At 42.8% G+C, this 24,775-nt stretch overlaps 1 long non-coding RNA gene across 1 annotated transcript in view; it reads left to right on the top strand.

Moving 5' to 3' along the window:
- The window catches only part of LOC146856723 (uncharacterized), a 58,233-nt gene extending 43,147 nt beyond the window's left edge, over positions 1 to 15,086 (top strand). The window contains exon 3 of the long non-coding RNA XR_014979808.1: positions 13,248 to 15,086. This is a non-coding gene — a long non-coding RNA (uncharacterized LOC146856723). The remainder of the gene's footprint in view (positions 1 to 13,247) is intronic.
- Positions 15,087 to 24,775: the final 9,689 nt, after the last annotated feature.

Raw genomic sequence — 24,775 nt, 5'->3', positions numbered from 1 at the left:
CCCCAAGATTAGGAGAGGGTCCTGATCAGAGCCTACCAATGAGAGTTGAGGCGGGAAAGGGTGGCTACACCCACTCCCCTTTGTGTGTTTCCTGCCTGGGCGATGGGCAGGATGCCCCTGAACTGGTTCCAGGCGGTGTATGCAGAATGTAGGCGCTGTAGCTGCCTACGTGCAACTCTGAAAGGCAACATATGGTGCACCCACCCAGTTCCAATCCACATATACTGTCTGGGGAGATGCTAGCACCTCCCTGCCACAGGAGCCCTATTGTCCAGCTGGCGAGGCTGGGATTTTCCCCAGCAACAGCCAGCCAGAGTCGTGTGGGTGGCGGGTAGTAGCCATTTTGTGATACGTGTGCACTTTTAAATTGGTGTCTAAATTCTGCCGCTTTTCCCATATCGCCCCTCTAGCAGGGGGGAATCATGTCCTCATGCCCATGGCTGGACTGGGGGTAAAATTCCTACATGTTTGACACCAAACACGATATGGTTCTGTGTAGCCATTCTCAAGTTATCACGCTATCGCGATATACTTATAATGCGGTTAAGAGTATATGGTATGGCTACACTACAAACAACCCAGTAATAATTTTTACGAGGGTTGCAGAGGGGCCCTACTCAGGTAGGGGTCCCCCCTCACACATATCCCAGCACCCTGCCTTGTATGATTAGCAAGGCCTGCTTGAGGGGTGACCAATGAGAATACATGTGTTGTACATAGTCGGGATACAGGGTACCTGTATCCCTGTAAGGGGGTGCAAGCACCACCTTACCCAGACTACAGTAGTGGTCTGGTGGTGTCATTTGGAATGGCTGTCCCAGGGTGGCACAATAAGTGCTGCAGCCCCTGGTAGGCCTCTGAGAGACCCATGCCATGGGTACCTAGGGTACCATCTACAAGGGGCTGGTAGGGTGTCCTCAGTATCCAATTGGAATGTACCTAGGGTACTCACATCAGTTTTAGGGAGGAAGCAGATAGGCTGGGGTCCTGGATAGCAGGATCCCAGCTAGACTAGTCAAAAACCATCCAAATACCAGGCAAAAAGTTGGGGGCAACCATATAGTCAGATTCCACCTTCCTACAATAACATTTTATGAAAGCAGCTATTATTTGTGTGGATTCCACTTTCATGCAGAATAGTAAAGTGTGCTGACATGATCAAATACCATACATATTAAAAAATCTTTTCAATAAAATTGTCCATTCCGTTAATAAGATTGGACAGATTGATAAAATGTTATTCAAGGTTTCTACATGTAGTGAGCAGTCTGCACTTTATATTCAAAGGTTACGATTGCCATTTGGGGCTACATTCTAGTGTTTGGCATAAAGCAAAATGTAACTGCAATAGTTTGTTTTTATAAAATGATCTGAGTAATGTCGTAAGGTATTTCTGGGTGTACGGCTCCCTGTAGATGTCTATCGTTGTCCATGCGTGCCTTCTTTTTCTGAACTCTTCTTTATGGTCGAGCCATGACAGCCTCCTCGTTTGGTAATTAATTACTTTTTTTAATGACTTGTGCAGAAGTGCCAAGTCCCATAGCGTTGTAATGCTGTGTGAAGGGTTCGGGCTCAGTTCGAATTTTGGTGCATTTTGTTTTGAATATAATTCCATATCAAAGCTCGTAATGTGTTTCCATCGGAAGGTCTTAGTAATGACGTGTTGGATCAGTGCACCTCTTTGTGCTCGTTTTTGATTTATTAGCTGAATGCTAGTCGGATCTGAGAGGGAAATGCACTCTGGGGAAGCTGAAATAAAAGTCTGAAGACCTTATTTTGTGCTGAGTTGAGGAAAGGCCCAAATCTGCCCAGGATGGCTTCAGTGCCATAGCGGAAAGTTGGTATAAGCTTGGCTTGTATTGCAGTTAGTAGTGGCTGAAAAGTCGGGCTTTGTAATTTCTGGTGTATTTGTTGAACAACTAAAATTAGGGAAGCAGTTCTTGGTTTTAGTGCACTCTGATGTAAGTTGTGTGACTGCTCATCTTGTAACCATACACCAAGATATTTGTATTACGTGGCTCATAGAATTAGTTTCGCCCCCAGTGACCAGCTGCCTTTCTTATTTAAATTCCTACCGAAAATCACTACTTGTGTTTTTGTGAATTAATAGCAGTTTCATTCTCAGTCAAAATATGTTTAGTTGGTTCAGTAGCCTCTGTAGGTCCACCCCAGTTAGATTCATAAGGACAAGATGATCAGAGTATAGTAGTGAGGCGACTTTCCTGGTTGCCAGTTTTGGTGGATACTAATTGGTTGTCTCCAAGCAAGCACTAAGATCCTCCAGAAATAGATTGAATAGTGCAGGCGCCAAGATGCAGCCTTGCTTCAAACCTCTTTTTTTCTGTCAAATTGGTGTTTTGCCCGAGTTTGACCTGGGTCTAATTATTAGAGTATAAAAGTTGAATTGCACGCAGTAATTTTGGCGGAATTTCCCAACTGCACAGTTTTTTCCATAATAAATTGCCGATGACATGGTCGAAGGCTTTTGAAAAGTCCACAAAGTATGTGTATAGTAATTGTTTCTTTAACACACATTTGTCGACATTCATATTTAGAGCTACCAGATTGTCTAAAGTGCTAGCTTTTGATCTGAAACCTGTCTGATTATATGGGATTACGTTTTTTGCTAGCCCATTTTTCAAGTTCTGTCAAGATGAGTCCTGCAAATATTTTGGAAGTGGTATCGAATAAGGCTATCATTCCATAGCTTTCCGGAGAGCCATAAGTGCCCTTCTTATAGATTGGCTGTAGGATTATGCCTGGTGTCTGGGATAGTTTCTGTGGTTAAGCAATAGGTAAATAAAATTTGGAAGTGGCTGCTCCAGAAATCCCGGTCTTCTTTATATATGACCCCTGGGAGGCCATCTGGACCGGGAGCGCAATTTCCCCAGCTTGTCTCAATGTTTTAGTGATTTCGCTTAGTTTAAAGGCCAACGCTGTTTCACCTAAAATATTTATTGTATTTACTAGCCAATCGTCTTGTGTATCATAAAGAGCGGATATACGAGCTATCTAGGCTTCTTCAGAGATATTATTTCCCACTGGTTCCGTGTTGTGACTATCTAATTGGCTTATTAATGACCATAATGAGTTGGTTTTGCCAGGCTTGAACTATATCTATCCAGTCTTGTTACGATTTTGCTTTCTTTGCTTCCCAGATTGACTTTTTTTCATAAGACTTCCGTAATTCTCTGAGCTTTATTTGGGCCTGCGGTTGTGACTGGAGATTTATAGCTTTCATTTCTCTGTCCAGTGAGCTAGAATAACAGGTTTTGTGCTTGGACTGCCGGTAAGGGGCTATAGAGCTGTTTGAAATTGCCAATTGTGTGCCAATGTATTTTTTAAGTTTCCCGATTTGTGTTGTAATTTGGAATACTAAGGGTTTGTAGCGAATGGTCACTTTCACAACTATTGCAGATTTTGAAGCATGAGATTTTGTGGAAAGGTTCAAGGGATGCAAATGTATAGTCCAAAAACAAATTTGATTTGTTGGTTTTCCTTCTGGCATTCATCGGAATGTCTCCTTGAGTGCGACTGTTCATTGCTCGAAGGCTTCCATTGTTTATAGTAATTCATGACCTGATTTGTTGATTGAGCCAAATTTAGAGATTTGGATTGCGATGCCCCAGTTTCTGTCTATTCTTTTTAAGTTTCCACTTCATCCATGGTGGTTGGCCATGTTTATGTTAAAATCACCTGTAAGTATGCAGGGATGTTAGAATTGAAATGCCTCACTGCCATATTGCTCGTATTATACCTGATTTTATGTTAGCATTTATCTAGCTATTTTATTTAATTCATGTTTTATGCACATGCAATCAATAAGTATAGATGTTAGGTATATTAGGTTGGCATCTGTGCCGCCATTTTCTCTTATGCAGCCTTTATTTCGCCCTATGATTGAAACTAAGCTTTTGTCTCATGTTGCTTGTCTCAGCAAAAAGCTGCTGGGATGCATTTGCATCTCCAAGGTTAGGCCTCACTGAAGCATGAGAAAGATGCTTGTTAATGCTTACCTTTCGCTGAGATAGAGGGTGCTCCTACTATTCCAACTGCAAGCACAGACTGTATGACCTCGCCAGAGAGATAGTGTGTGCCCGGTCTCAGACTCTTAGCTCATCTTTGTGTGCCCCTTTGTTCAAGCTGTCTCCCTTTGGAAAGTTACAGAGTGGGCGTGTCACTGCCCAGTTGTAGAAATGTATAACTGTTGCCTTTATGCTGGGGAAAGTCACTCCCTCGTCAGCCATCACAGGATAATATCAATAAAATAACTTTGGTTTGTATTCTCTACTGTCTGATCGACTCTTCATTGTTTGGAAGGCAGAGAGGTGGTTGTGAGTGACCCAGGTGACCCATTTTGGGTCACTTCCTTCATTTGGTGCCTGAACAGGGACTCCACCAGGTGACCCATCTCGCTCGTAGTTGGGTTGTAGAGGTCGAGGTTGTGTCAGGTCGGATTGGCGGATCGGTAATCCCCACACGATTGAGCTTGGTTTTCATGGCTGCCCTGCCTGTCTGATCGGATGGCTCCTCGTCTAGCGGTCTTCTTGGGTGGGGTCCTGAAAAGGCAAAAACCTTGGATCTGACCGTTTGGGCCGAAGAGTCGGCAGTGGAGAAAAATCTTGTTTGACCTGTGTGCACCAGGTGAGTTCATCTTGATTTTTGGTAAGTGCGGTGCTGTCTTGGTTAACTTGGTGGGTCTGCGGACACTTGTGATACAGAGCGTTTTTGAACGTTCTGCCAGGCCACTTGTTGATTTGGCTTATTCTTGAAAAGGCCTGGGGCTAGAGCCTATCTTGTCTTGGTACAGTCTGAGGACTGTCTTGTCTTGGTGCAGTCTGAGGACTGACTTGTGGTTTCCTTTGCTTGACACGGTCTGAGGATCGTCTTTGGAACAAGTGCTAGAATTAGTTTTTGAATATGGTGCACCATCAGTTTGTTTTTGTTACGGTCTGAGGACTGTCTTTTGGGAAAAAGTACTTGCAATTCCTTTGCCAGGCAAAATAATGAATTTGGGCCCTTTCTTGAAAATGCCTGAAATTAGCTTAATTTGTTCTCTTGTTGTTTTTGTTGCTTTGAAAAGCCCATTGGAAGGTCAGCCGTCCACTCTTTTTGAAGAATAAAAAGGGAATATAGTAATAAAATATATATATATATATATTCAGTGAAAAAACCATAGGTTTCACACACGTTATAGTTAGCTGGACATTTTACTCGTAAAAAACCATTGAAATTCCCCCGTTATAGTTAGTGCAGGCAACTATAACTCACGCGACCGCAATCCTCTGCTGATGCTAATACTGTATTTAGACACTTATTTGCCCATGTCTTCTTCCATTAAATTTTAGCTATACATATATTACAAATATATTTTTTTCATAAAGACACATATGTCATCAGCAGAGAATTGCGGTCGCGTGAGTTATAGTTGCCTGCCTGCACTAACTATAACGGGGGAATTTCAATGGTTTTTTACGAGTAAAATGTCCAGCTAACTATAACGTGTGTGAAACCTATGGTTTTTTCACTGAATTTGCAAGGTTTTTTAAATGCTAATTCCTAACTATAACGTGTGTGAAACCTATGTTTTTTTCAGTGAATTTGTACGTTTTTTTAAATGCTAAGTTACTTTATGCCGTTCGTGGCGTGCGCGCCCACTTAACGCAGTTCGTTCCGTGCGCGCACGGTGTGCACGCGGTGCGCTTCGCGCACCGCGCGCCCACTTTATGCAGTTAGTGCCGTGCACGCACGGTGGGCACGCGGTGCGCTACGCGCACCACGTGCCCACGTTACGCTGGATGGGCCATGTACGCACGATGCGCTTCGCGCATCGTCCGCACACGGAGGACATATTATGCGCTTCGTTGAGAAACTTAATCTATTAATTGTTCATTTTTATTATATGCCATGCACAAAAAGTGCCTTGCGGGCACCTTTTGCACACGGGGGAGGGGTGAATGTGGATATTTTTTTTTTATAATTCATTTTTGCCGTACGCGTACGGTAAGCGTAATCGGCGTTTTTTCGAAAATAAAAAAATTGCTTTTTTTGTCTTGGGGGGTCTTGTGGGGCACCTTAATCAATGCTAGGTGGTTAGGAGCTGTCTAACATGCTCCTTTACATATTTTCCACCTTTGTTTTTCCTCCCCCACCCAGAGTGCGAGAGAGAAAATGGCGGCCGCCGCTTCCTGGTTACGACCGATTTGAATGTTTACTAAGATCTAACAGCCAATCAGAATCGCGCTCGCGCACGTCACCGTACGCGTACGGTAAGGTTATGGTAAGCGCACCGTAAGCGCACCGTAAGCTGCCACAGATATATATATTGATTTAAAGGCTATTTTCTCAGGAACTACTGAACAGATTTACACCAGACCTACAAAAGGCACTTCCTTGACCTGTAGACTACCTCTCTGCCAAATTTCAAGTAACTCTGTTCAGCCGTTCGGGCTGTAGCTGTGTCTAAAGGTCCTATGGAAAAATGCATGGGAAAAACGCGTTTTGGGACCCCCTTTTTTCTCAGCCCCCACTTGACGAATCCCCCCGAGACTTTCAGGGTAGGAGCGGAGCGTAGCGCCCCATTAGTTTTGAAAATTTCGCAAGGATTCGTCGACCGGCGCCAAAGTTATTCCAAATAGAATGTTGCGGTTTTCCTATGGAAACAGGGTCCTAACTATAACTACCTACTGGCGACCGCCAGTAGGTAATATATATATATATATATATATATATATATATATATATATATATATATGTTTGTTTTTTGCATAGGATGAATGGTTTGAGAAAAGACGAAGGAATGTGTAATGGGGAGAATGTGAAGTAAGACAGTTAGAGAGCATGATGTAATAACAAAACAAAAACAAGCATTGGCATAGCCAATAGGTCTCGCTTTTGGAACCTTATAAGTATTTAGTTATGCAGCACAATATCCTTGGTGCAACAACATCAACTGTTGCATGGCTAAACACTTATAAAGTCCTAAAGGCGAGACCTATTGGCTATGCCAATGCTTGTTGCTACATTTTTAGAAACTTTTGGACCGTTTGAGACAAAAATAAAATGTCTTTTTTGTTAAAATCTTAAGATTATGTGGCAGATAATGGATTATGTGGCAAATGCGGCAAATCTATAACTATACAAAAATCTGTTCCTCGAATATGAATTTACCTTGAAAAAGCTAAATCACATTCCTGAGGGATGGCGCACGTCAGTTTCTTTATAAGGAGTAATCAAAAAGAAAAGTTGGACACACAGTTGCATTGAGGACATATGTCACGCATGTCAGGGTAGACTTAACGCGGTTCCTGTTTATTTTGCGCTGCAGGTTTGACTCTGCATTAAGAGAAAGTGTCACACAACACAAACCAATGTCTAAGGGGTGGGTGGAACACATAACATACTGTGTTTTGGGGCAAGGTGGCTCAAATTTAAATAAGGGCATTAAAAGTAGCCCGCAGGTGTGCTGGTTTCACGATCAGGTCTTTGTACAAGGGGGAAGGAGGAATACATGCCAGTAGATATACTCAGGACAGGTGCCAACTGCGTGAAGGTCAGGTTTCAAAATATGCCATTTTGCATGAATATGGCTGCCCCAAGATCATGTGGCAAAACTGCCGCAATTCCAAAGAAAGTAGTAATACAAAGTGTCTGGCGGTACGGTGGCGATTACCTCTTCCTACAAGGTTCGGGAGTCTCCACATTCTGTGCTGGGACCAGCACCCCTTCAGCGCTTGTCACAAGACTATCATCCGGGACGTAAAAGAAACAGCGATCATTGCGTAAGCCGCACAGCCATAGAGAGAAAGGGGTGGCTAGAGAGGTTTACAAAAGTGGAAAGAGTGAGCAGCGCGGTTAGAGTTAGAGACTGGCCGACATCCGAGATGTAGACGCAAAAAGAGGACTTGATCCGAGTAAGCCGCACAGCCATAGAGAGAAAGGGGCGGCTAGAGAGGTTTACGAAAGCGGAAAGAGTGAGCAGCGCGGTTAGAGTTAGAGACTGGCCGACATCCGAGATGTAGACGCAAAAAGAGGACTTGATCGAAAGATTGGGAAAAATAGATGACCGCATTGGATGCAGATTTGTAAATATTTACTGTACGAATTATTCCGGGGTGAAACAAAACACTTGACTCAGCTCTGTGTGAAGTGATGCATTGGAATTAACCATTGCGATCCCGATCGTAGGTGTGAGAACGACAATGGCTGTGTAGGGAGCACGACGTTATCTTTTACCAAGACGTGCGGCTGCGACCAGGAGTTGTGTGCGCGCGTGCAAAAAGGAAATAGAAAAAAAACACGCAGGCTGGCGAGAGGTGTGCGCGCACAATGACGTGAGAGGAAAGCCATATGGCGTCTCTGCTCATCATTGTGTGCGTAACCGCACGCTCTAGGCCAGCCAGCTTTTGGTAGGACTTTTAAAAGCCTGTTTACTAAATGTCTCGCAGAGCAGTGTATGCACTGGCTCAGGCGAGACCTAAAAAAGCAGGGGTGTGCTGATGACGCCCAGATCTTACATTTAGCTTTGGACATTGCAAAATGATGAAAGCTGCTTTGAGCTACAGACATGAAGTTGCATTTGAAAAGTGGCATGCAAGTACAAATGAATGAATGAGCCCTACTCAGATGCTGATGCTTTTAGTCTGATGGGTAGTGCAAGGAATGCTCAAGTAATTAATTCATGATTGATTTGAGTGAGTGTGCCTAATTTAGATTTGACTTCACAATAGAACGTGTATTTAATTTGAAAAAGGTGTTTAAAGCATTTCAGAAAGTGCGTATTTATATTGAATAAAAAAGGATTTTCAAAGTTGAAACACACATCTTGTGATTCAGTTTGGTTTGGGAGGCTTACTGCGGCCTTTGGCCTTGAGATAAGAATGGAATTTCTCTAGCTGTTTCTGTTATGTCTTTCCATGAAAAGGATGCATGCAGAAATACACAGCCTCATCTGCAGAAGGAAAAGGAGGGGTTTTATTTGGGCAGTTTCTGGACACGCAGAGCAGCAGACAGAGAAGTGAGACACAAAGAAAATGAGCTTGAAAGGCAGACGGATTTAAGAAAAAAAACCAATATGATGGTACAGGGGAGTTTGCTCAGAAAAGTTGTTTGCAGGGAATGAAAGTGAGTTACAATGTGTTGTTTCACAAGCAGAAATAAAAGGTGCTCCGGAGTTTTTCAAGCTCAGATGCTCCCTCAAAATATGGAGAATGCTCAAATTAATTTGAATAAGTTGTCCAGGGCAAATGTGAATTCTTTTCAGAAAGAAAATAAGAACACATTTCAACAGGTTGCTGTATTTGAAGATAAGGTTTTTGGCTGTAACATTTCTGGTATTACCAAATCCACTGTGGCAACGGTGGAAGGTCCAGATTTCCCCACTTAGGAAAGAATATCAAAGTTATAGGAGTTTTAAAATAGAAATTACAAAGGCAGTTTTAGAGAGGGTTGCAGCAACAATAGTTTCAGTTGAGAAAGGTTACCAATTTGTTGTTTGTGACTCAGGCCCGACATAAAAAGATTCGTTTTTGCGAATTAAAAAGCACAGATTACTGTACACCAGATGATGTTAAATATCAGATTTCTGATAAGGATATACAGTCTAAAATGTCCCAACAAGAGACGGCTTTAGCATTTTTTTACATAATGACAGTTGATACATTACACTATGATTTTATTGCTTTAAATATTCAGCTGTTTCTATTTCTGCTTTTTCTGCTCCTGCCATGTTGCCCAGGCTGTGTAGGCTATGGCACATTTTGCTTTCCTTTGTCCCCGCCATTCGTGGCCATTATAACCTTTAGTACCCCTGACTCGCATATTGCCTCAGCGTCCTTTTTCGCTAACGCGTATTCTTGTGGCATGGCCAGCAGTGATGATAATGTCTGTTATTTCTGTGCTACTCCTACTGTGGTTTCTCATCCCCTGATATTAGTAAGTACTGGGACCCAGGTATATGCAGTTGAGGATAGAGACTGGATGCAAATGGAGGAACGTGTGTGATCTGAGGTGGGAAATGCAGAAAAGAGGGAACAAGCTATTTCAGTTGCTGCTGCCAGGGAAAAGATGAGAGAGTAAAAGTGTTTCTAGATTTTAGTGGGCAGGATTTGTGTCTTAAAAGGAGATTTGATTGTTTGTTCACAGATTCGTTTTTACTGTGGTTTTTTATGCAATAGCGACTTAGTTGTAGACATTTGGAAGTATTTGGTCTACATTGCCTCTTTCTGTTACGTATTTAACATAGCACAGTGTTAAGAGTGTTTTCGTTGGTGTTTCAGATGCATTAGTTGTAGCACATATTTGTGCCCTTTTGCTCTGATTATTGGTCCTTGTTATCGTGAATTTTCCGTTTGTGCTAATGTCTAATTGTGGTGAGACTGTGATGGGTTTGGTATCTTACTATTATTGCCTTTTGACATATGAATGTCTGATGCTGGGTCCTAATGTAAGCAGTACATAGTGTTTGCCCCCCCCTTGAGTTTTGCAGATGCGCCATTCACTTTAGGGGCAACAGGCGATGAAGAGGTGGAATTGTTACAGATATCCCAGGATTTTATCTCAGCTATAGACAATGCTATCTTGCCTTGTATCCCTTATTGTCGGATACAATGGGTGGGGCAGCGAGCCTTGTTGTGTATGTTGCAGGATTTGGTTGAGAAAGACGTGGTTGAGGAGATGACGGTTAAATTGTAATAGCCCCATTATTCTGATTGTGTCTATGATTTTCTGACTGATTGGTGTGAAGCTCATGAAAATGTGGTGTTCCAACCTCCTGCTGTTCTAGCCATTGCTATGCTTCTGCTAATGGTTCTTTCTGCTGCTTAAAATTTTTCTATCACTGATCTTAAATACCTCATTTGGCGGTACTATTTATTTCAATAATAGGTCTTTGTCCGGATCCACATTGACTGTTAGGAGTCATAGGTTTCACTGCGCTTCTTAGGACTATGCAGAAAGACCGAGCATCTATAAAAATGTTTAAAAAGGGTAGTTACTTGCTTATCGTTTCAGACACACAGCAAAGTTGTAGGGACAGTGCAGGCAAATAATGTTAGTCCTGGCATCCTTGGTGTGGTTTTCCTTGACTTTTGCCTCTACCTCCTTAGTTTTCTTGATGCTGGATTTCGTTTTTGCTGGCTTAGATGCTTTGGGCACTTTGCCACTGCTGATCAGTGTTACAGTGCAAGTTCTCCCGGTGTAACTTGATATTGTACTTAGTTCTCCCTGATTGGCATATTTGTTTTACCAGTAGATCCCTACTGCAGTGCATTGTGTGTGCCAGAGCTGGTAAATCAAATGCTACTAGTGGGTTTGCAGAGCTGATTGTCCCACCCGCATGAGTAGCCCGGAAAAGATGCCTCAGGCCTGCCATCGCAGTGCCTGTGCGCAGTTTGTACATAGGACACCCCTATGGCAGGCCCAAGGTACCACCCTGGGCAGGGTGCGGTGAATGTGAAAAGTAGGACGTGTACTGGTGTGAGTGACATGTTCTGATTGTGAAATACTGCCAATTTTTTTTTTTTTTTACTATTGAAAGGCTATCTTGCTCATAGGACAGAATGGGAAGGCTTTGTAACATTTTACAAGCATATCTTCCCATAGGGATAAGATAGAAAATTGGGGTGTGGTATCCTTAAACTCCGAATTTGATAATACATCTTTTAGTAAGGATGGTTTTAAAGTCTGTGTTTGAAAATAGCACTTTTAGAAAGTGGCTATTTTTTTGTTCAACATTTTTGTGTGCTTCTGCCTGATTGTGGATTGACTGTCTGGTTTCAGTGTGACAGAGACCGAGGATGTGCATTTGGTGTGGTGTCCTTTTGTGGTGTTTTCTCTGTGTTACTGTGAGGGGGCTATCTAAAGCTCGTATTCCCCTTACCCTGACTTGACGGAAGGGTCCCTATTTGGACAAAGGTACCTACTTTGCCAACTAGAGACCCCCATTTCTAACAAATTGTTATTGCATTTAGCTTTAAATGGCCAGGGAGTGTGCCTTTCAAAGGGATAAGTATTGTCGACAGGAGGTTTCCTACTTAGGTCACCTACTGTCGAAGGGGGGTTGGAGATTAGCTCCTTGGCGAACTAACACTAAAGAAATGCATGAGGTGCATTAACCTTTATTTTTAAATGCTTGAAGCAGTCTTTTGAGCAACTAACACTTGGGCAACTAATTAACTGTGCTTTCTTTGGTTTCTTTGCTTGGTACATATATTGTTGCGTGCTGTTTTGTGTTGTAAGTACACAAGACGGCTTGTTGTGTACTTTCTGTCTTTGATGCTACCACAAGAGCCCTCCCGAGCTGTCTAGGGGGCGGTCATGATGGTGGCAGTCTCCATATGACAATTGATTGGACTCGTTTTAGCCACTGATCTTACAGTTATGGTACACCATGCTGTGAACATGCCCTTGAATAAACAGAGACACAGCACCTCGCCATTGCACTTCTAACCGGCTATAAATTGGCATTGTTCGCAAAAAATGTCATGATTAAAAGTTTAAAGATGTGTCACCTTGAAGTCAGCCATGTTACTGTCCCTCCTTTCTGCTAAATGATGGAATTGAAAGGGAGATGAAAGGACGGGTATACTGGACTGATGTTCCCTTATCTGATCTTTAAGGGGAACTATATGTCGGTGGCTCTTGTTTAAATGCCCAGGTGGAACCACCACTATTGCTCATGTTACCACAACACTACATACAGTTGCAGAGACATCAGGAGTCCCTTATTACTTAGCCTGAGTAACTGGGTTGTGAATTGTGAGTAAGTGTAGTGCCCACCGGAAAGTAACTGATGATGTGGTAAGGAATAATGTGTTTGCAGACCCAACAGCTAAGGAAAATGACCAAGATGAAATGAAAAGAATGTTTGTAGCAGGCCCTGCTGGGTGGGTACCGGAAGTCATGATGTTTAAGTTGAAAGTAGGGCACATTTGAAGGGACGAGGGATGGTGAATTAATAGGCCAGGGAAAAAAGAAGAATATTGCCAGATGCATATGTATTTCTTTGGGTATGATGAGACATTTCTCAGCCCGTATACTGTATGGTGCGCATGACGCACAATTCTGGAAGGGGTATCCAGATGCCCCTGGTAATTTTGCATCACACGTTTTTCCTTTTTGAGGTTCTTAGATGAATAATATAGGAATTGACAGATATAGTAATTCAAAGGATGTCCTGATTGAAAAAAAATTACATAAAGTTTTATCCTTGCCAGTTAACTGAAAGTTTGCATTCTATACACTAATAGGTCCGTGACGCCCTGCAGTCACATTAAACAGCCAGACGCGATGCACAGCCTGGCTGCTCGTTATGGACCATCCACTTGAATAAGACTGAGGCGTAGCTGCAGAGCAAAGACGTGCTAGATGAGGCATGACCACCAAAAGGAAGGAAAGAAAGAGGGGCTTTCTAGGAGCCCCTAGACTGTTGGCCGACCTGTGCTTGAGTCCTAGCCCATTGAGCCCCAGCCAATGGGCTCACCTGTGTTTGAGCCTCTGCCCCTTGGTCCCCTTGAGTTTGACCCCCCTTTTCCTGACCCCTCTGTGCCCAGAGTGTTCAGGTGTAATTTACACCCCGCAGGAGGAACAGTGCACCGAAGAGAAAGTCAGATTAGTAGGGATGGACTGTATTGCTGAAGAATAGAATGCATGTATCCTGCCCGTGGTACCAACGATAGTTTGGGAAAAGGGAGATTGGTGCATTGTTTGGACAGTCAACGAACAGGGCAAATGGACTGTGATTCTAAAGAAAGAAATACCTTGCCCTGCAACGTGGGATTCTGATCTGAGCTGGACGAGCTGCTCCACCTCCGGTGCTCAACAGCGCCTACGCCTGATAAACAATAGGAGCCTTCCAGTGACAGCTCTCTGAAGGACACTGGAAAGAAGAGTTTTGCCCATCCTCTTGTTCCTTGGTCACCAATTCCATTGTGTTGCATTTCTCTCCCAATCACCATGTATCCTTTGGTCGCCCCATTATTGAAGAATAACAGCCATTTGCAGCACCGCGTCTAGAGCAGGGCTGGTCCAAAAAGAGAAAATAGTCTGTTCATCTTTTGGTTGGAGCAACACCCTCACTGCATTAAGTATTGTAGGACCTGCATAAGGCCATACATAGTTTGTCCCATATTGAAAATGTTTTCTGTCAGCTGAAATGTACAAAGGAACAGGTACATGGATATTATCAGGGTGGGTTTGGATTTTGTTTGTGACATGGGGTTGGAAGATACTTCTTGGTCTAGTCGTACTTGCTGATACTAATTTTGCCATGCTGCTTCTGCATACACTGTTTCCCAGTTTATTTGCCTGCTGTGTATCAATGCTGACACCACGCGTGTTTAGCCTCATTGAATATTTAGTTCAGACGGATAGTTCATAAGTTAGCAACAAGACCTTGTGATTGAACAATTTTTTTACCTTTAGAATTGTAAAGACCCTAATCTGATAGCGCAAATAAAATTTGCTTTTTAATGCTAAAAGGAGGGTCTGTTAGAATTGAAATGCCTCACTGCCATATTGCTATTATACATGATATTATGTTAGCATTTATGTAGCTATTTTATTTAATTCATGTTGTATGCGCACACAATCAATAAGTATAGATGTTATGTATATGAGGTTGGCATCTGTGCAGCTATTTTCTCTTATGCAGCCTCCATTTCACCCTATGATTGAAACTAAGCTTTTGTCTCATGTTGCTTGTCTCAGCAGAAAACTGCTGGGATGCATTTGCATCTCCAAGGTTAGGCCTCACTGAAGCATGAGAAAGTTGCTTGTTAATGCTTACCTTTCGCTGAGATAGAGGGTGCTCCCACTATTCCAGGTGCAAGCACAGACTGTATGACCTCACCAGAGAGATAGTGTGTGCCCGGTCTCAGACTCTTAGCACATCTTTGTGTGCCCCTTTGTTCGAGCTGTCTCCCTGTGGAAAGTTACAGTGTGGGCGTGTCACTGCCCAGTTGTAGAAATGTATAACTCTTACCTTTATGCTGGGGAAAGTGAATCCCTCGTCAGCCATCACAGGAGGCTGGTCAGACTGGACTCCGCTGTAGCGTAATATTAATAAAATAACTTTGGTTTGTATTCTCTACTGTCTGATTGACTCTTCATTATTTGGAAGGCAGAGAGGTGGTTGTGAGTGACCCGGGTGACCCATTTCGGGTCACTTCCTTCAGGGAATGCCTTGATGCAAAATTTCCAAGGACAGAAGATAACTTTGTATTATTTTTATATACCTCTGTTTTTGGGTTGAATTCGGATGGATGTAGATATTTAAAATTATAATGGATCCCAAGGCATTGCCATAGTTCCAATTACTTATTTTTATGCCTTGTATAAATGAGGCATTACTTAGGAGACTGGAAAATAATACATTTTTGTTTAGTGTATATTCCCCCTTTGGGATGACCGTGCTTCCTTGATATTTGTGCGGGGGTAAAGATTTCTGCATATTCTCCCAGTGGTTGTTCCTCCTCTTTCCATATCCCATGTAGGCATATGATGTCAATGTAGGCATGTGATGTCAACGTTTTTTAGGCACATGCTAAGTTCTGGATCGACAAGTCGCTTTTTAGGTCTCGCAGACCTGCGTTGCAGCGCGCATGCGTTGCTCACGTCTGCGAGACATATTGTGGGTGAGTATATTTTAGAAGGGGGCTTGAAGCCCCGCCCCTCATTTTCATTGGGTAGCCTCACCCTTTATGGTTAACGGTGGCTTCCCATTGAAAATGAGGCTTCTGTGTTACCGCCCTTTGTCCTTTTGGGACGGCCCATCCGGACTGGGTCTCCTGCTTTACGGCTGTCGTGAAGCAAATTCTTATCTCAGAAGCGTGTTATGTAAACAAGCCTCTGAGATCCAGTCCTGATGGGCCTCCCAAAAGGAGACAGGCTCTGCGTGTTTACTTTGGATCGCGCTTTCGCTTTCAAAGTGAAAGCGCGATGCAAATATAAACAGCGCTATGGTGAGCGTTTGCCGGAGGGCTGGGTGTCCGCTGCCTCACGCTTGGCTGCTGGCCCAGGCTGGATTGTGGTTACCAGCTTCGCCTCTTTGTCCTGAAGTTCCTCTAGTCAGCCACACCACAGCTGGGGTGTCCCCACGCGCCCTGCTAATGGCTCTCAGATGGCGGAGGGCACGCCAGCTGTGTGAGGAGACCATCTGAGCATGTGAGATGCTCCTGCAGCCTGACATGTGTGATGTGGTAGGGAAATCTATTTTCTGCAAACAGCTTTCCGCTGCCTGCTAGAGGAGTGTGTGTTTATTCTACGCTGCGCGGTCTTTATACAGCACCTCCTGCCCTTCAAACGACCTCTAGGCGCTAGAGGTTGTGTCAGAGCGCCAGGTGTCTCTAGGCTTTGTTTATCTGTGGTGAAAAATCTCTAATGGTGTAACCTTGGATCTGACGCCCTTACCGATCACGTGCGTGGGTGCTCGGTGGGTCACATGCTCAGCCGCTACGGATTTCCCTATGGCAAAAGCCTATAGTCGGCCAGGTCTCAACACCCACCCAACCACTAATAGGAGTGTGTCTGGTGCGCCGTGGGTTTACACGTGGACGGTGGGTTTCACTGCGCAGAGACCCGTAAGTGAGTGGCTCTTGTGAACCTTGCCAGCACCTCCGAGAGCGTGCATTGGTGCGTCAGGAGCTCTGCTGAATTTTCTGCACATGGCCCCATAGGTGACAGGCTCTTGAGAACTGCGGCCACCCCAGTCGAAGAATGTGCCTAGTGCATTGCGGTGTTTCTTGTGGGTGAATATTTCACCAGAGCTTCATAGGTGACAGGATCATGTGAGCTTACACTTCTGCCAGTGTGCACTGGGCCGTGGGCCATAGGCTCTGTTGGGCTGGATTTCGCTGCACCGGGCCCCTGCGGTGGCTGGCTCTCGTGAACTACTGTGTGGTGGATTTCACTGCATAGATCCCCGTAACGGCAGAACTTCTGACTTTGTTGCTGGGGAACCAGGTTCGAGCTTCGGCCTCGGCTCAGCTTACTGTGATTCTGGGCACATAACTTAATCTCCCCATGCCTGCCATAAAATGTATGTGTCCTTGTTTAATGTAACTGGTGCTCATGTAAAGCAGCTCCAATACCTTCGGGTCGAGTTTGTGCTACATAAAACAAGAAAACAAAAAATGCATTGACCTCACCTCGTGGGTGACTGAATCTTGTGAACTACACTGGCACCGTCTTCCACCTCTGGGATTGTGCATGGACAGTGCCTCGTAGATGACTAGTTCTTGATAACTTTCTTGGCACCTCTGGCAGTGTGCATGGGAAGTCCTGGGCTCTACCATGGTGGATTTCGTTGCACAGGGCCCTGTAGGTGACTGACTTTTGTGAACTACACCTGCATCAAAGTGCATCATGAGAGACATAACAATCAGGTTTGTGATGGGTTCTGAGAGATTGGAATGTAGTCCCATGCCTATAAGATTGAACAAGAATTCAGGTATCATGGTGTGAGGTTTTCCCCTCTTCCTCTCTCTCTTCTTTTCTATGTTCCTCTCTCTTCTCACTCTACTCTCTCCTTTATGCTTTCCTTACAACTTTTTCATTTAAATACATTCTTTACAGTCGAGGTCTAACTTCAATAGTTGTATCTACATTCTCGATATTAGTACACACACACATCTCTCTCTCTCTCTCTCTCTCTCTCTCTATATATATATATATATATATATATATATATATATATATATATATATACATATACATATATATATATATATATATATATATATATATATATATATATTACCTACTGGCAGTCGCCAGTAGGTAGTTATAGTTAGGACCCTGTTTCCATAGGAAATCCGCAACATTCTATTTGGAATAACTTTGGCGCCGGTCGACAAATCCTCGCAAAATTTTCAAAACTAATGGGGCGCTCCGCTCCGCTCCTACCCTGAAAGTCTCGGGGTGATTCGTCAAGCGGGGGCTGAGAAAAAAGGGGGGTCCCAAAACGCGTTTTCCCCATGCATTTTTCCATAGGACCTTTAGACACAGCTACAGCCCGAACGGCTGAACAGAATTACTTGAAATTTGGCAGAGAGGTAGTCCGCAGGTCAAGGAAGTGCCTTTTGTAGGTCTGGTGTAAATCTGTTCAGTAGTTCCTGAGAAAATAGCATTTAAATCAATATATATATCTGTAAGCGCGCTCCGTGCGCTTACCGTGCGCTTACCGTAAGCTTACCGTACTCGTACGGTGCCGTGCGCGAGCTCAAATCTGATTGGTTGTCACATGACTGTAAACATTCGAATCGGACGAAATCAGGAAGTGTCGGCCGCCATTTCGTGTGTTTCACACAGAGAAAAAAAGGGAGATAACGAGAAAAGGGGGCAAGGAAGAGAGTTACAGACCCCCTAACATTTGAAAGGGGGTCAAAGAAGGACACAAAGGTACAAAAAATACATTTATTAATTTAAAAAAAAAATCGCGGGGTACGCGTACGGTAAGCTTACCGTACGCGTACGGTGCCGTGCGCGAGCTCAAATCTGATTGGTTGTCACATGACTGTAAACATTCGAATCGGACGAAATCAGGAAGTGTCGGCCGCCATTTCGTGTGTTTCACACAGAGAAAAAAAGGGAGATAACGTGAAAAGGGGGCAAGGAAGAGAGTTATAGACCCCCTAACATTTGAAAGGGGGTCAAAGAAGGACACAAAAGTACAAAAAATACATTTATTAATTTAAAAAAAAAATCGCGGGGTACGCGTACGGTAAGCTTACGGTAAGCTTACCGTACGCGTACGGTAGAAAAAAAAAATAAAGAAAGAAATAAAATTCAGATTTAAGTGTTTAGATATTAGGGGGCTCTAAAAAGAGCCGTTGTGTTTTTGAAGTGATTTTTTAGTGGTACCTACAAGTAAGTACCGACGCAGAGTCTAAGGTTCAAGAGGAAGACTCTGTTCCCTTCATCATTGAAGTGTACACCATCTCCTCTATAAATGTCTTGCATGTCGTAACGCAAGTTGTTGTGGTAAATGGAACCCATACCATAGTCTCGGAGGAAAGCACAAACAGATTTGTTGACGTGCTTTCTTGCTTTGTCAATCTGCGGACAAAAATGATTGGACCAGTTCCATTTTTGCCTTTGGCATATGTTAGAATACACAAAGGCAGTTTTAGGGAAAAGTGAAAACAGTTGTGCAAAGGTCTCCTTCATAAGCATTTCCAGACCTACCCCAGTCAAAGTGCCTAGGTCATTGCCACCACAGTGCACTATTATGAGGTCAGGGTGTTGGATTTGCATGAAGGATTTCACCAATGGCATCAATTGGTGCCACTTTAACCCTCTCTGACCAATCTATTTAATGTCTACATTTGGCAAAGCAAGGTCTCTCACCATACCTGTTTTCTCTGCATACTTTTCACTCCAGAAGACATAGCTGTGCCCTACAATCCACACTGTAAACATCTTCAAAGGAGATCTGGATGCACTCAGGAGGTGTATTTCAGTAGAAAGGGAAAAAGAAATGAAAGACAGTTTGGAAATGGAGGCATACATATTTTTTTTAAATAAAAAGAACTCATTGGCTGTTTCATACCATTCTACACTAAAAACTAGGCTGTACGTGTCAATTTATAGAAGCATGTTTTGTATTGGTACAGAAAAATGTGTTACCAAAGAACATTACTATGGATTTGCTGTTAGGTTAGAAAAGTCAAGCACTCTTGCTCTTTGAATATGAAACATTGTGTGGTGAACTTCTGACCTGACTTCACAGAGCAGTGTTCCATGAGCTGTTGCTATGGTAGCAGGCAGAAGTCAAGTTGGGGGAAGGGTGCTAGGCAGAAGTCAAGTTGGGGGAAGGGTACTTTTGGAAAAGGGTTGGTTTTCAACCAATAGAAATGTGTGATTACATTTGAAAAAAAGGGGGAAGCACTGAGATTTGAAATTAACATGTATATGTGTGGAAAAAGAGAGGGAAACATTGCCATTATCTGGTTTTGCTGAGAGGAGAGAGGTGTACAGAACAGAGATCCTGGCTCTGATAATCTGCTGTTTGAGTGCCACATTTCTTTCACAACTAACTCATTTTAAAGGTGAGTTATGAGTTTGAGAGGGGATGTATGTGGTAAATTAAGAAATGAATAATAGATTTGGGATTCCTTTTGTTGAAGTTGTGTTTATCATTTTGTGTTTTGGGAGAAATTTAAATGTAAGGAACATGTAAAATATTATGGTGTTGCAAAGTAACTTCTTCCCACGAAGAAAGATGCAGATACTTTGAATGTGAATACAAGTAGGTTTATTCCAAGTTGTAGGTTAACAGCTCATCCACCCAACCGTCAGCAGGTTCATCACCACACTGACTCTAACATTCTTTTCTCTAGCATCAGTGACTTGACATTCTAGAACACTAGAGATCCCACAGAGATGCAATGACATGTAACAGAGAAAAGGAGAAAACCTTTACAACACATCTCCCCCCTTTACACAACACAGAAGAAGGAAAGAAAAACAATAAAGATAATATATCCATACCAATTACATAACACATTACATAACATAATCATTCAAGTAAGATGGAGTGCGTGAAACCCTGTTGGGCCTCATAACCGCTTCTGGATTCACCTCCCTCTTTTGGATATCACGAGAGAAACTTAAGACCTTTGCATTACATGGAGCAACACGTCCCAAATTCCACACCCTGTGATCAGAGGTTCTTATAGCATTGTCAAAAACTCTTGTAACTCTTATAGGCTTTGAGAACTTAGAACCAGAGACACAAAACCCCGGTCTTTTGATCCGGACAAGATCACCAACCTTAACCTTTGTGGACTTAACAGCGTGACGCTTGTCATAGTTCTCTTTACTCTTTAAACATTTCAAATCTTCTTTCTCTTGCCACGATGTAGAATCCAACATCACACCCTTATCAGAAAGAAACTTGTTCACCCAGGGAGGTTCTAAAAAAGTATCAGGATCCCTTCCCCGAAACAACAGAAAGGGAGACTTGCCTGTAGTGGTATGGGGTGCAAAACGAGACACACAAACTCTTTTCGAAACTTCATCCTTCCAATTGAGCCCACTTAATTTGGCTAGGGACACAGTTTCTTTTAAAACTCTATTGAAGCGTTCAACAGTGCCATTGGATTCAGGGTGATACAAAGCACACTTTTTATGAGTAATGCCACAATTACTGAGAAAAGACTCCATATCACTTGAGACAAGTTGCACCCCATTGTCTGTGAGTAAGGTTTCAGGAATCCCTTCTCTAGTAATGAGATCTTTGAAACAGTTAATAATAGTGTTGGTGTTAACATTCCTTACAAAAAAAATTTCTGGCCACCTTGAAAATAGATCAATGACAACAACAATAAATATGTCGGACCCATCCCCATGAATGGGACCCAAAATGTCAAGGGCTATGTCCTTCCAGGGACCAGTAGGACGAGATCTCTTCTCCATAGGTTGTGTCCTAGTCTTCAAACTCTTTTCGCTAAGGGAGCACTGGACACACTCTCTAACTAAATGTTCTATTTGAGAGTCAAGTCCTGGCCACCAGTAACTGGAGCGTACCCTCTCTTTGGTTTTAGAGATGCCCAAATGTGCCTCATGTGCTAGATCCAGTATCTCCTTTCTCAGGGATACTGGAGGAACTAGCCTATGACCTCTCAGCAAAAATCCTTCACAGCAGGAGAGTTGGTCCTTAACTGACCAAAAGTCTTTCACCGAAACTCCGCCTTGTTCTCTATAACTCCAACCATCACAAATAAGTTTCAAGACCTCTTGAATTATGGTATCATTCTTGCAGGCATCCAACCAACGTTCTTGAGAGATTACCTTGTAATCTACCCCACAAACAAAATCATGAGGATGACCAAATGATGGATCACCATTCTCACCAGATACATCAGATTGGTTAGCAGGAACTAGCCTGGACAGAGTATCCGCTACAAAATTATCAGAGCCAGGAACATGTTTAACAATAAAGTCAAACCCCTGCAAGCCAACGACCCATTTCGAAATCCTAGGAGATATGGAGTCAATGCCCTTGTTAGTCAACACCTCACATAGAGGTTTGTGATCAGTTCTCACAACAAAGGAAGTGCCCCACAGGAACTTTTTTAATTTTTTAATAGCCCAGTATACCGCAAGAGCTTCACGTTCAATCACTGATTATCGACATTCTGCACCCTTCAAACACCTTGAAATGAACATGATAGTGTTGTCAGGGGATGTACCACCTTGATACAGGACTGCACCAATTCCCTTTAAACTTGCATCGGTTGAAATAATGGAGCTTTTGGTAGGATCAAAATTCCGGAGATTTGGTGCATTCTGTAATCTGAGCTTTATGTCATTAAATTCTTTATTGCAAAGTTCGTTCCAAACAAACTTTTCCCCCTTTTTTAGCAGACTTCTCATGTTAAAAGTGGCTTCAGCAAAATTCTTAATGAACTTGTTGTAGTACTCAGCCATCCCAAGAAATTGCATGAGTTCCTCTTTAGAAGAGGGAGCTATCAGATCTTTGATGGTGTTCACAAGATCAGATTTAGGAACTACACCATCAGCACTGATGGTATGTCCTAAATAATCAATTTTGCTAAGGCCAAACTTACATTTCTCTCGTTTAATGGTCAAGTTATGTGTAGTGAGTCTGTCTAACACTTGCCTGACCCTCTTGCCATGTTCTGTTACATCTGAACCATATACCAAAATGTCATCCTGATATACACAGACCCCAGGGATGTTAACCAAGACCTTTTCCATAACACGTTGGAAGACCGAGGCAGCAGAAACTAAACCAAACGGGAGTCTTATGAACCTAAATGTTCCAAAGGGTGTGACAAAAGCTGTTAAATCCCTTGAGGATTCATCAAGTAGGATCTGGTGATATGCTGAAGTAAGATCGATAGAACTGAATATCTTAGCGTCACCTACCATGCCCAACAACTCTGATATATTTGGCAGAGGATACCTGTCCACAAGTACACACTTGTTGAGTTGCCTGAGATCAATACAGAGTCTCAGGGATCCGTCAGCCTTCCTGGCGGCTACTACCGGAGCTAGCCATGATGTCCCCTCTACTTCCTCAATGATGCCCTGGGACTTAAGTTTGTTCAATTCCTTAAACATGTCTTCCCTGACAGTAAAAGGGACATTACGCACCTTGCTAGATACTGGAACTGAACCTGGAGAAAGTTTAATCTTATGACAATAGCCCTTAAGACAGCCTAATTTGTCTCCGAACACCTGTGGGTATTCTCTTATTAAAAGAGATTGCAAGGATGCATCATCAACGGACTCAACAGCTTTCCACTCCTTGATAATGATGGGGGGAGAATTATTTGGATCTAACATGACCCCTAAATCTTTTTGATGCCACCAGCTGATGATGCTATCTCCTTTCTTTGAGACATAAACCCTCCCTGTAGCGAAACGACCCTCATATTCTATGAGTCCATCAAAATACCCTCTTAGTTCAATGGGTTCACCTCCATATGCAGTTGGACGAATGTCAGGTTTTAATAATTTGATTTTTCCACTCAAATTGTCATCAAAGAATTTACTTGAGACAATGGTAATCTTTGCCCCTGAGTCAAACAAAACTTTAGTTTTGTGGCCTTCAACTAAAATGAAGTCCAGTGGTCCATCACCACCAACTTGAACTACAATCTGCCCACACTCGAAATCATGCTGGTCAGACACGTTTCCATCAGAAACTTCACTGACACTCTTTTTGGAAGCTTTGATCCTACAAGCATTGACAAAGTGACCCTTCTTTTTGCAATAAGAGCACACAGCATTTATAGCAGGACAAGACTTGTCATTGGCCCAGTGAGAAGTACTGTTACACCTATAACACTTATTCTCTTTATTAAGACTGGTTCGAGACTTATTACTAGTTTTTAGTTTGAATTTTGAATTTGTTTGAGAGTCTTTCGCTTTTGAATTTACATCAGTATTTACCACAGAAACTTCTTTGTTGAGATCCTTGTTGAGATCTTTTTTGATCTCCGTTACACATTGTAGAGAGTGCTCTATCCTTTTTGCCACTACTAAAACTTCATCTAGAGATGGTTCATCCTTCATCCAAAGTTCATCACGCACTTTCTCAGAAACACATCCAAGCATGAACTGATCCCGTATCCTTTCCTCCGTGTGAACATCAAATTTACAGGAGGAAGCTAGGCGCCTAAGGTCAGTTACGTAATTCTCTATGTTTTCACCTTCTTTTTGCATACGTTTCCCAAAATGATAACGCTCTAAGATGGTACTGACCTTTGGTAAATAATGTGCATCAAGCTTATAAATACACTGTTCAAATTCATTCAACCCAGATGCAGCACTGTCAGGGACGTCTGGAAGATGATCAAATACATCTTGTCCTTCCGAACCAAGACAGTGCATGAGCAAAGCCGTCTTCCTTTCCACACTGAGAGAAGTGCCACACACACGAGCATATCGCTCAAAGACTTTTTTCCATTTGGACCATTTGATGGGTGGGTCACCTGGTGACTGCAGGAAGAATGGAGCCGCTGTTACATTCTGCATTATTAGGTGTTTGTATGGTCAAAATGAGAACAGAGAAAGAAATATGTGAAATAACACAAATAATATTGAGAAAAAAGTACTTAAGTTGGACTGATGAACTTGAACAATTATAAATTAACCAAGTCCAGAATGATATTTATATGTTATGTGTTTCAGTAGTATGTTGTTATCAATGATAATGGATGTGCAGAAAACGCTGTTTGATACAGTCTAACTGAGTTATGAGGATATCCATGCGCCTGCATCTGGTTTGTAAGAAAAGCAAAGTATA

This window comes from Triturus cristatus, chromosome 3_2 (assembly GCF_964204655.1).
Source record: "Triturus cristatus chromosome 3_2, aTriCri1.1, whole genome shotgun sequence".
Lineage (NCBI taxonomy): Eukaryota > Metazoa > Chordata > Amphibia > Caudata > Salamandridae > Triturus > Triturus cristatus.
Note: the sequence above shows the minus strand (reverse complement) of the source record. Positions and strands in the feature narration are given on the sequence as shown.